Raw genomic sequence first — 11,615 nt, 5'->3', positions numbered from 1 at the left:
GATAAAAGGGGGAATCAAATGGAGAGAGACAGATCCAGCTAGTAATCAGTTCCCTAAGTGTTCTCCACAGCCCAGAACACACAAAGAGATTCACAGAGTTGGGTAGAGAAGAAAAGGGGGAGGTGGGAGATAGAGGCGGCCTGGTGGAGAGAAAGGATAGTCAAAAAGGGGAGAGAGCAATCATGCCAGTGATTTCACTCCCAAGTAATAATGGGTACTGAAGATTGGGTTCTTAAAAGTACAAAGTTCATAACAAAAACTGAAAAGCAGAAGTTAAATACCTAGAGGAGAGGTTAGATTCTCAAAAATACAATATTAAAAAAAAGTCACAAAAATTATAAAAAATATATATATGAAGTTTGCTTTAAAAATAGGGTCCTTTTTTGGCCAGGTAATAGTAGGTCATAAAAATGGAAATTAAAGGAGTAATAGGGGACTTAACAATATATATATATATTTTTTTTTTAATTTAAGAAATGATAATAGTAAAAATATATCTAAGACTTTCTCTGGAGCTGTTGTGGACAATGTGTGTGGGTCGGTTCATTTTCAGATAGATCCTTGGTCCAGCTTGTACTTCTCAAGGTCTATAGGCCCCTTCCTGTGTAGTTGGTGCTAAGTACAGGGTTTTAATCTATTGCACCTGTCACTTCCAAAGCTGTTCCTTCTGTTTATTTTAGCTTCTTCTGTTTGCTGGTCTCTTCAATGTCTAATTTCTTCCCTGACACAAGGGGGGCGGTGATGGTCACTTTTTTAGGCTCACTTGTTCAGTTGTGCTGTGAGGAGGGAGGAATACTGCAAACAAATGTCACTGGCATGTGCTCACTGTGATTCAGCCACACTGGGTTTGCCCCCATCACGGCATGTGTGCTTTCCCAGTCTACACTCTTCAGGCTCTAGGTTGCTCTGCTGGGAACTGTCTGATGTTGGCCCTGGGTTGTATGCACTCCCCAGGTCTAAGCCTCTCAAGTTCAGGTTCTCGGGTACTCTGCAAAGCCACAGACTCGGTTGGGGCTGCATTTTGTGCCCTTCCCAGGTCCCAGCAGCTCAGGTGACCAGGTGCTTGGTGAGCACAGTTGCCCCCAGTTGAAGGCTGCGACTTATCGCCTTCCCCGTCCTAGCCGCTTGGTTTTCTGGGTGTACAACGGGCGCGCCTTCTCAGGTATGCCATGTGTCTCTTCTGGGGAGCTGATCTCTGGCTGTGACCCTCCTGGCAGATGCCGACCATCCAGAATCCAAAGAAGTCTTGGTTAGCAACGAAGTCTGCTTGAAGGTTGGTATAGGATGCCTCTCTGGTGCCACAATTGCCCCCTTCAGGCTCTGGCTGCTTGACCCTCCCTGTCTCTGGTGGGGGATGGGCCAGTCCACAGCTGGCTACCTCTGCTCAGTCCTTTGTTCTGTGAGTAGGCCTGGTGGTGTCTTAGGTTGGGGCTTTTCACAGAATAGCTATCCCACAGTCTGGGTTGCCATCTCAAGCTAGTTCCCTCAGATTGCCCTCAGGGCATTCAGGCCCTGTCCTTACCCTAAGCAATGCAGCCCATGCCTCCCTGTCCAGCCCCGGCTTGCTAGTGGGGATGTGAGTGTCTAGGCTGCTGCTCTGCTGGAAGTTGGTGTTAGGCACGTAATCTGTGGGTTTTAATTATTTATTTTTCCTCCCAGGTATTTTGCCATCTGAGATTCCAAGGCCACAGACCCACCAGAGAGAGTGTTTCCTGGTGTTTGGAAACTTCTCTCTTTTTTAAGACTCCCTTCCTAGGACGGAGATCCATCCCTACCTTCTTTGTCTCTATTTTTATTTTTTATATTTTGTCCTACCTCCTTTCAAAGATAATGGGCTGCCTTTCTGGGTGCCTGATGTCCTCTGCCAGCATTCAGAAGTTGTTTTGTGGAATTTGCTCAGCGTTCAAATGTTTTTTTCGATGAATTTGTTGGGGAGAAAGTGGTCTTCCAGTCCTATTCCTCTGCCATCTTAGGACTGCCCTCCTGAGTGGTCCTTTTAAAAAAAATGCTAATTTATATTTAACTGAATGTTTGGTGTTGATGGAGTAAAAGGCAGGAGAATGATGAACATAACTGCCTTGATAAAGGATCCTAGACTTGTATGAGCTTTTGCAAAGATCTTGATAATCCTTAGTGGTTAAGGGCAACTTCATGCAACCAAATAAGATGAAATTAAGTCAATAACCTTAAAAAATGGCTAAAATGTTTTTTTCCCCCCAAACACATCAGAGAGGAATGTGAATAATGTACATACAAACTGGTGTTCTGTCAGTGACAACAAGGACTATGTGTTGGTTCATATCAAATCCGAGAATATTGAATAACCAAACATATAACCTTCTTGTGGTTTTCTTAGTATGCAGCATTCATTATGGTAGTTAGATCCCTTCACTGGTTTTTTGCAAGTCTGAAGTTGTGTTTCTTGTGTCGTTGCTGGCATCTCCACCCTCAGAGCTGCTTTTATTTTCTTCTTCTTTGCAGTCCTTGTCATCTTCGTCTCCTGGAGATTTTTGGGACTGTTTAGAGGATTTCTTTGAAGTGTATGACTTTTTCTGCTTTGAGCCTGCTTTTTCACTCTTTTTTTGCCTTTTCCATATTCCTCTACTCTGTCACCTTCTTCCTCACTGCTTGTGTCAGTGGTATTCCCACCTTCTCCCTCAGTTTCTGAAGAGCTCTGTGGCTGAATTGCCTGATATCCAGTAAACTTTACTCCTGGGTTATTTTCTATTTCCCACAATCCTTCATTAAATTCTTTACATTTGTTTGATTTTCCAAACTTCTTTGTATTCCTTGTAAGGGAAGAGCTGTTTGGGACCTAGAAAAGCAGTTTTGTAGATGCCAACAAGAAGATAGGGTACTTACTGCCTGGAGGCTTCACAGCTCCCTCTGGGAGTTCATCAATCCCGGTGGGTTAGTGCAGGTAGCCCTTCATCTTGGCGAAGACCAGGTCGCCTGCCTTGTACTCATGGGGCTGTGGACCCGCCATCCTGGCCGCTCCCCTTCCTGGTCGTTCTTGGGCGCCAAAAAGATTCCAGGATGCTGCCCCCACAGCAGCCCTTGAACTGGGCAGGTGGGCGGACAAGGGGCCACTCAGATAAGGGGAAGCATCAAGGTGGTGGCTGAGGCGAGGGGTTGGTTAGGGGGGCTCAGCAGGCCCAGCAAATCACCACCCGGCAGCGGGAGAGGGGAGTCCCCAGGCTCTCGCCTCTTGCCCAGGCCGAGGTCCCTGCCACCACCACGCTGCCCATAAATTTTAATATTTCAGAAAAAATGCCTATTTCTGGTACTAATTCCCTCATAGATGTTTTGAACACTTTGGTGATGTTGTCCTGAGGTGTAGCAGCCTTAACTGTCCTTATCTTAACTGGATTTCTGGTTCTGAAAGCCTTTTCAGTACAATTTTCAGTCAGTAGTGTCATTTTCTCAAAATTAACATGTGGAAGGTAGTGTATAATTAGTAGAGAGTATGTGCTTTGCCTCTTAACTGCACTTTGAGAACATTTTCTGTATGTCTAGCATCAGTCTACCTCATCCCACCAGGAATGAACAGCCCATTTTATTCTCTCTTGATTTGGACCATATGGCCCATCTTTATAAATGAATGGCTATGTATGTGGCATGATGTGAAAACTTCTGACATTCCCCTTGGTGTCTTAATATCTTTCCTATGCTTCCTGCCAGTATTCTTTACAAGGTCTTATATTATCATTCCTTTGTAATTTTGAACAGACATTTTAACTTTTATTAGCTGCAGTGTTTTTCTATGTACAGCAAAAGTAATGTGTTATTCTTAGGTTCAAGGGAGATTATTTGTATGAAATGCTTAGTAACAACAACAATGTGGTAACTACAGCAAATATGAGGATAATTTTATTTTATTTTTGTCGAAGACATTATAGTTACTCACTAGTATTTCTAATTATTTTCCCTTTCAAGGTGTAATTGAAAGTTGGACTTCCCTTCCTCTTTGAAAATAGGTGTGGCCATTAGAATTGCCTTGAGCAGGCAACAAAATGTGAGCAGAAGTTATGAGTGTCATTTCCAAACAGCAGTCTTAAAAATGTTTGTCTTGTTCTCCCTCATAACTCACCATGTCAGTTAAAGTAAATGACAACCTTCCAGATAGTGGAGATTTGGTCAGACTGTGTCTCTGAGTGAAGACCTGTGGAGCAAAAGAGCAGACATATAGGGAATATAACATAATGCAGAAACAAACTACTGTTTTTAAGCCAGTAAGATTTTGGTATTGTCTTTTTACCATACCATATATTATTGTATCCTGATTGGTTTAATCTTATTAAGTCTTTCATAATGTTGAGTATTTTTTAACTGTGGTAAAATACACATTAACACAGGATACTTTTCCGTTTATTTATATGTTGTTTCATTTCTTTCAGCAACATTTTGTTGTTTTCAGTGTACAATTCTTTCATCTACATGGGTAAGTTTATCCCTCAGTATTGTATTATTTTTGTCATATGTTATTTGTTATTGTAGTAAAATATACATGGCATAAAGTTTACCATTGTAATCATTTTTAAGTGTACAGTTCAGTGACATTAATTATATCCACATTATTGTGCAACCATCACCACTATTTATCTCCAGAACATTTTTCTCACCACAAACTGAAATTAATTATGTGTCAATTAAATAATAATCATCTATTTCCCTCACCCTCACTCCCTTGTTACTACTATTCTACTTTTTGTCTATATGAATTTAACTACTCTGGGAAATTCATAGTATGGAAATCATACAATATTTGTGTTTTTTAATGGTTTATTTCACTTTGTATAATGTCTTCAAGATTGATACATGTTGTAACCTGTCAAAATTTTCTATTCATTTTTAAATTTGAACAATAATTCATTGTATGTATATAACAACATATTTGCATATCTGTTCAGCTGTTGAGGGACACCAGAGTTGTTTCTACCTTTTGGCTATTGTGAATAATGATGCTATATTATATAAACATGAGAATTTCTCTTTCACTTCTTTGGGGTATATATCCAGAAGTGGAATTGTTGGATCATATAATTCTATGTTTAGTATTTTTTAAGAATTGTTGTACCATTTTCCATAGTACCTGTTCCATTATACATGTCCCCCAGCAATGCAAAAGGAATCCAATTTCTCCATATTCTTGCCAACACTTATCATCTTCCTGCCTTCCTTTCTTTTTTTCCTGATAGATCTGAGGAGCTATGCTGAGCTGGGAGACAGAGAGAGAAAGGGAGAGAGAGAGAGGGCTGAACTGTTACATGTCACAGTAGCTCATTAAAACAACAAACCATTAGCTCATTAAAACAACAAACCAAAAATAGAAAAAAAAAGTGATTAATCACTTACTGTGGTAGTAGAAGACATTAAAACCAGGAAAAGTGCCATTTTATTCTGTTCCCCCATGGAACAGTTCACAAGTGGGTGATCAGGTGTATCAGCGCAGGTATGGGCTACTTCTCAGTGTTGAGAGAGCACCAGATAAAAGGCCCCAATATTTTTATGGACTCAGGGGTTGCAGGTAGGTCAGGAAGAGGGCTCAGAGTGGACTAGTACTGAGTCAGAGTAGATAAAAGTGATTTCAGAATTTCCTCCCTCTTCTTCCATAAGGAGGTATTGGCAGAGGTGCTTGAAGAGGACCTCGAAGGAAGTTCTCAGGTGAAGAGACATAGGAATCAAGGCACGAAGGCTAGGAATGTAAATATGTGAAGGGCATGACTAGCTAGGAGAGCCTGAGACCTTGACTGTAACTCTCTTCAGAGACTGTGATGCACTGAGCCGTGGCTGTGCAGGCGCAGGAGGGCCTACAGGAGCTATCCCATGTTGAAGGTCAGGAAGGGAGGTTTGTTGTTTTAATGGGCTAATGGTTTGTTGTTTTAATGAGCTACTGTGACATGTAACAGTTCAGCCCTCTCTCTCTCTCCCTTTCTCTCTCTGTCTCCCAGCTCAGGTACCCTTCGTCCAAGGTAAGGAGCAATGGCTGCACTTTGCTGGAGGAGCCATGAAGATATACCCCACGCCCAAGGTAAGAGAAACCCAAGTAAGACGGTAGGTGTTGCAAGAGGGCATCAGAGGGCAAACACACTGAAACTATACTCACAGAAAACTAGTCAATCTAATCACACAAGGACCACAGCCTTGTCTAACTCAATGAAACTAAGCCATGCCTGTGGGGCAACCCAAGATGGGCGGGTCATGGTGGAGAGATCTGACAGAATGTGGTCCACTGGAGAAGGGAATGGCAAACCACTTCAGTATTCTTGCCTTGAGAACCCCATGAACAGTATGAAAAGGCAAAATGATAGGATACTGAAAGAGAAACTCCCCAGGTCAGTAGGTGCCCAATATGCTACTGGAGATCAGTGGAAAAATAACTCCAGAAAAAATGAAGGGATGGAGCCAAAGCAAAAAGAATACCCAGCTGTGGATGTGACTGGTGATAGAAGCAAGGTCTGATGCTGTAAAGAGCAATATTGCATAGGAACCTAGAATGTCAGGTCCATGAATCAAGGCAAATTGGAAGTGGTCAAACAAGAGATGGCAAGAGTGAATGTCAACATTCTAGGAATCAGCGAACTGAAATGGACTGGAATGGGTGAATTTAACTCAGATGACCATTACATCTACTACTGTGGGCAGGAATCCCTCAGAAGAAATGGAGTAGCCATGATGGTCAACAAAGGAGTCCAAAACGCAGTACTTGGATGCAATCTCAAAAATGACAGAATGATCTCTGTTCATTTCCAAGGCAAACCATTCAATATCACAGTAATCCAAGTCTATGCCCCAACCAGTAACACTGAAGAAGCTGACGTTGAACGGTTCTATGAAGACCTACAAGACCTTTTAGAACTAAAACCTAAAATAGATGTCCTTTTCATTATAGGGGACTAGAATGCAAAAGTAGGAAGTCAAGAAACACCTGGAGTAACAGGCAAATTTGGCCTTGGAATATGGAATGAAGCAGGGCAAAGACTACTGGAGTTTTGCCAAGAAAATGCACTGGTCATAACAAACACCCTCTTCCAATAACACAAGAGAAGACTCTATACATGGACATCACTAAATGGTCAACACCAAAGTAAGACTGATTATATTCTTTGCAGCCAAAGATGGAGAAGCTCTATACAGTCAGCAAAAACAAGACCAGGAGCTGACTGTGGCTCAGACCATGAATTCCTTATTGCCAAATTCAGACTTAAATTGAAGAAAGTAAGGAAAACCACTAGACCATTCAGGTATGACCTAACTCAAATCCCTTATGATTATACAGTGGAAGTGAGAAATAGATTTAAGGGCCTAGATCAGAAAGATAGAGTGCCTGATGAACTATGGAATGAGGTTCATGACATTGTACAGGAGACAGGGATCAAGGCCATCCCCATGGAAAAGAAATGCAAAAATGCAAAATGGTTATCTGGGGAGGCCTTACAAATAGCTGTGAAAAGAAGAGAAGCAAAAAGCAAAGGAGAAAAGGAAAGATATAAACATCTGAATGCAGAGTTCCGAAGAATAGCAAGAAGAGATAAGAAAGCCTTCTTCAGTGATCAATGCAAAGAAATAGAGGAAAACAACAGAATGGGAAAGACTAGAGATCTCTTCAAGAAAATCAGAGACACCAAGGGAACATTTCATGCAAAGATGAGCTTGATAAAGGACAGAAATGGTATGGACCTAACAGAAGCAGAAGATATTAAGAAGAGATGCAAGAATACACAAAAGAACTGTACAAAAAAGATCTTCATGACCCAGATAATCACGATGGTATGATCACTGACCTAGAGCCAGACATCCTGGAATGTGAAGTCAAGTGGGCCTTAGAAAGCATCACTATGAACAAAGCTAGTGGAGGTGATGGAATTCCACTTGAGCTATTCCAAATCCTGAAAGATGATGCTGTGAAAATGCTGCACTCAATATGCCTGCAAATTTGGAAAACTCAGCAGTGGCCACAGGACTGGAAAAGGTCAGTTTTCATTCCAATCCCAAAGAAAGGCAATGCCAAAGAATGCTCAATCTACCGCACAATTGCACTCATCTCACACGCTAGTAAAATAATGCTCAAGATTCTCCAAGCCAGGCATCAGAAATATGTGAACCGTGAACTTCCTGATGCTCGGGCTGGTTTTAGAAAAGGCAGAGGAACCAGAGATCAAATTGCCAATATCTGCTGGATCATGGAAAAAGCAAGAGAGTTCCAGAAAAACATCTATTTCTGCTTTATTGACTATGCCAAAGCCTTTGACTGTGTGGATCACAATCAACTGTGGAAAATTCTTTAAGAGATGGGAATACCAAACCACCTGATCTGCCTCTTGAGAAATTTGTATGCAGGTCAGGAAGCAACAGTTAGAACTGGATATGTAACAACAGATTGGTTCCAAATAGGAAAAGGAGTCCATCAAGGCTGTATATTGTCACCCTATTTATTTAACTTATACGCAGAGTACATCATGAGAAATGCTGGACTGGAAGAAACACAAGCTGGAATCAAGATTGCTGGGAGAAATACCAATAACCTCAGATATGCAGATGACACCACCCTTATGGCAGAAAGTGAAGAGGATCTAAAAAGCCTCTTGATGAAAGCGAAAGTGGAGAGTGAAAAAGTTGGCTTAAAGCTCAAGATTCAGAAAACGATGATCATGGCATCTGGTCCCATTACTTCATGGGGAATAGATGGGGAAACAGTGTCAGACTTTATTTTTGGGGGCTGCAAAATCACTACAGATGGTGACTGCAGCCATGAAATTAAAAGACGCTTACTCCTTGGAAGGAAAGTTATGACCGACCTAGATAGCATATTCAAAAGCAGAGACATTACTTTGCCAACAAAGATCTGTCTAGTCTAGGCTATGGTTTTTCCTGTGGTCATGTATGGATGTGAGAGTTGGACTGTGAAGAGGGCTGAGCGCTGAAGAATTGATGCTTTTGAACTGTGGTGTTGGAGAAGACTATTGAGAGTCCCTTGGACTGCAAGGAGATCCAACCAGTCCATTCTGAAGGAGATCAGCCCTGGGATTTCTTTGGAAGGAATGATGGTAAAGCTGAAACTCCAGTACTTTGGCCACCTCATGCAAAGAGTTGACTCATTGGAAAAGACTCTGATGCTGGGAGGGATTGGGGGCAGGAGGAGAAGGGGACGACAGAGGATGAGATGGCTGAATGGCGTCACTGACTCGAAGGACATGAGTCTCAGTGAACTCCGGGAGTTGGTGATGGACAGGGAGACCTGGAGTACTGCGATTCATGGAGTCTCAAAGAGTCGGAAAGGACTAAGCGAGTGATCTGATCTGATTTTACACTAAGTCAGATGTGGGAAGGACAGCTTTCCTACTTTCACTCCCCAGAAGCACTGTCAGGTAAAGCTTTTACAGTTGCCAATGTTCAGGGCTAAAAAATCACACACTGATTTTTAACCAGGGGTTGGATAGGCATTTTAATATGTATGAAGTGGTATCTCACTGTAGTTTGGATTTGCATTTCCCTGATGACTATTAATGTTTAGCCTCTTGCTTTTATGTGCTTATTGGCCATTTAGATATCTTCTTTGAAAAGTGTCTATTCAAGTCCTTTGCCTATTTTCTAAGCAGGTGATTTTGGGATTTTTTTTTTGTCATCGAATTGTAGGAGCTCTTTATAAATTCTGAATATTAATCTTGTCATGTATTCTAACATCATTTGTTGAAGAAACTTTTCTTTCCCCATTTCATGGCCTCAACACCCTTTGTCAAAAATCATTTGACCATTTATGTGAGGGTTCATTTCTGAGTTTCCATACTATTCCATCTGTCTTATTCCACCATGGTTTTGTAGTAAGTTTTGAAATCAGGAAGTGTGAAACCTTCATTTTTATCCTCTTTTCCAAGCTCATTTCGACTATTTTGGGTCCATTGAGATTCCATATGAACTTTAGGATGAATTTTTATATATTTGAAAAAAATCATTGGTATTTTAATAGAGATTGCATTGAATCAGTATATCACTTTGTGTACTATTGACATTTTATCAGTGTCTTCAAATCTGTAAAAATGAGATTTCTTTCCATTTATTTGTGTGTTCTTTAATTTTTTTCAACAATGTTTTATAGTTTCCAGTGTACAAGTCTTTTTTCTCCTGGTTACGTTTATTCCTAAGTATCTCAACTTTTGATGCTATTGTGAATGGAATTGCTTTTTAAATTTCCTCTTCAGATTATTCATTATTAGTGCATGTGAATACAACTGATTTTTTTTGTGTGTTTTGATTTTGTATTATACAGTTTACCAAATTTATTATTTTTTACAGTTTTTATTTTTTTTTGTCTGTGTGTGTGTGTGTATGTGTATGTGTGTGAAATCTTTAGGCTTTTCAACATTGTCATTATCTGAGTTTCATATAAAGGTAATGCTGGCCTCAGTTGAAAGACTTAGGAAGTGTTTTTTCTTCTTCAATTTGTTGGAAGAGTTCAAGAAAGATTGTTGTTCATTCTTTAAATGTTTGGTAGATTTTACCTTTGAAACAATCTGATCCAAGGCTTTTGTTCTTTGATGGTTTTTAATTACTGAGTCAGTCTCCTTATTAATTTAGGTCTATTCAAAATTTCTATTTTTTTTTTGCAATTCAGTCTTGATATGTCATATGTTTCTAAGAATTTGTCCATATCTAAGTTATCTAATTGGTTGGTGGGACATTGTTCAAAGTGATGCTTTAAGTATATTTTCGTTTCTATAAAATTGTAAATCAACTTTCTGATTTTAATACTTTATCATCTCTTTTTTCCTTAGGCAATTTAGCTAAAAGTTTACTAATTTTGTTGAACTTTTCAATAATCCAACTTTTTGTTTCATAGATTTTCTATATTGTTTTGTCATCTCTTCTATATTTTATGTTTGTTGTTTCCTTCCTTATGTAAGCTTTGGCTGGTTTGTTTACAAAATCTTATTCCTTAAGATATAAACTTAGGATGTTGACCTACAATTTTCATTTTTTTTAAATATAAGCATTAACAAATATAAATTCCCCTTGTAGCACTGCTTTTACTGTATCTCATAAGTTTTGATGGACTGTGTTTTTGTTTTCATTTATCTTATTTTCTGATTTCCTTTGTGATTTCTAACAATTCTTTCCTTAGACTTGGACGATTTTGGACCATTATTTCTTCAGATGGTCTCGCTGTCACTTTCTTTTTTCTTTTTCTTATTTTTTTCCATAAAGCACACATTTGTCTCCTGATTATATCCAATACATCCATTGGGCTCTGTTCACTTCATTTAGTTTCTTTGCTCTATTCAGACTAAAATTTCAAATGTCCTGTATTCAAGTTTGCTGATTATTTTTTCTGTCTGTTCAAGTCTCTTGTTGAAACGCTCTAGTGAATTTTTCAACTGTGTTTTCATTTCTCATCCCTATAATTTGGTTCCTTCTTAGAATTTCAATCTTTTTGTTGATAGCTTATCTTGTTCATATGTAGCTTTTCTGATTTTCTTTATTTCTTTTTCCATGCTTTCCTTTAGGTCTCTGAGAATATTCAAAACAGTTGTTTCAAAGCTTTTGTTTAATAATTCTAATGCTTGTGTTTCTTCAGAGATTGTTTCTGCTACTTCCCCCATGGGCATTGTGTTCATTTC

The 11,615-nt window shown here is 39.7% G+C and overlaps 1 pseudogene; it reads right to left on the bottom strand.

Annotated features, from left to right (window-relative positions):
- Positions 1 to 1,957: 1,957 nt before the first annotated feature.
- LOC133242293 (hepatoma-derived growth factor-related protein 3-like) lies at positions 1,958 to 2,986 on the bottom strand (annotated as a pseudogene).
- Positions 2,987 to 11,615: the final 8,629 nt, after the last annotated feature.

Source organism: Bos javanicus, chromosome X (genome assembly GCF_032452875.1).
Source record: "Bos javanicus breed banteng chromosome X, ARS-OSU_banteng_1.0, whole genome shotgun sequence".
Lineage (NCBI taxonomy): Eukaryota > Metazoa > Chordata > Mammalia > Artiodactyla > Bovidae > Bos > Bos javanicus.
Note: the sequence above shows the minus strand (reverse complement) of the source record. Positions and strands in the feature narration are given on the sequence as shown.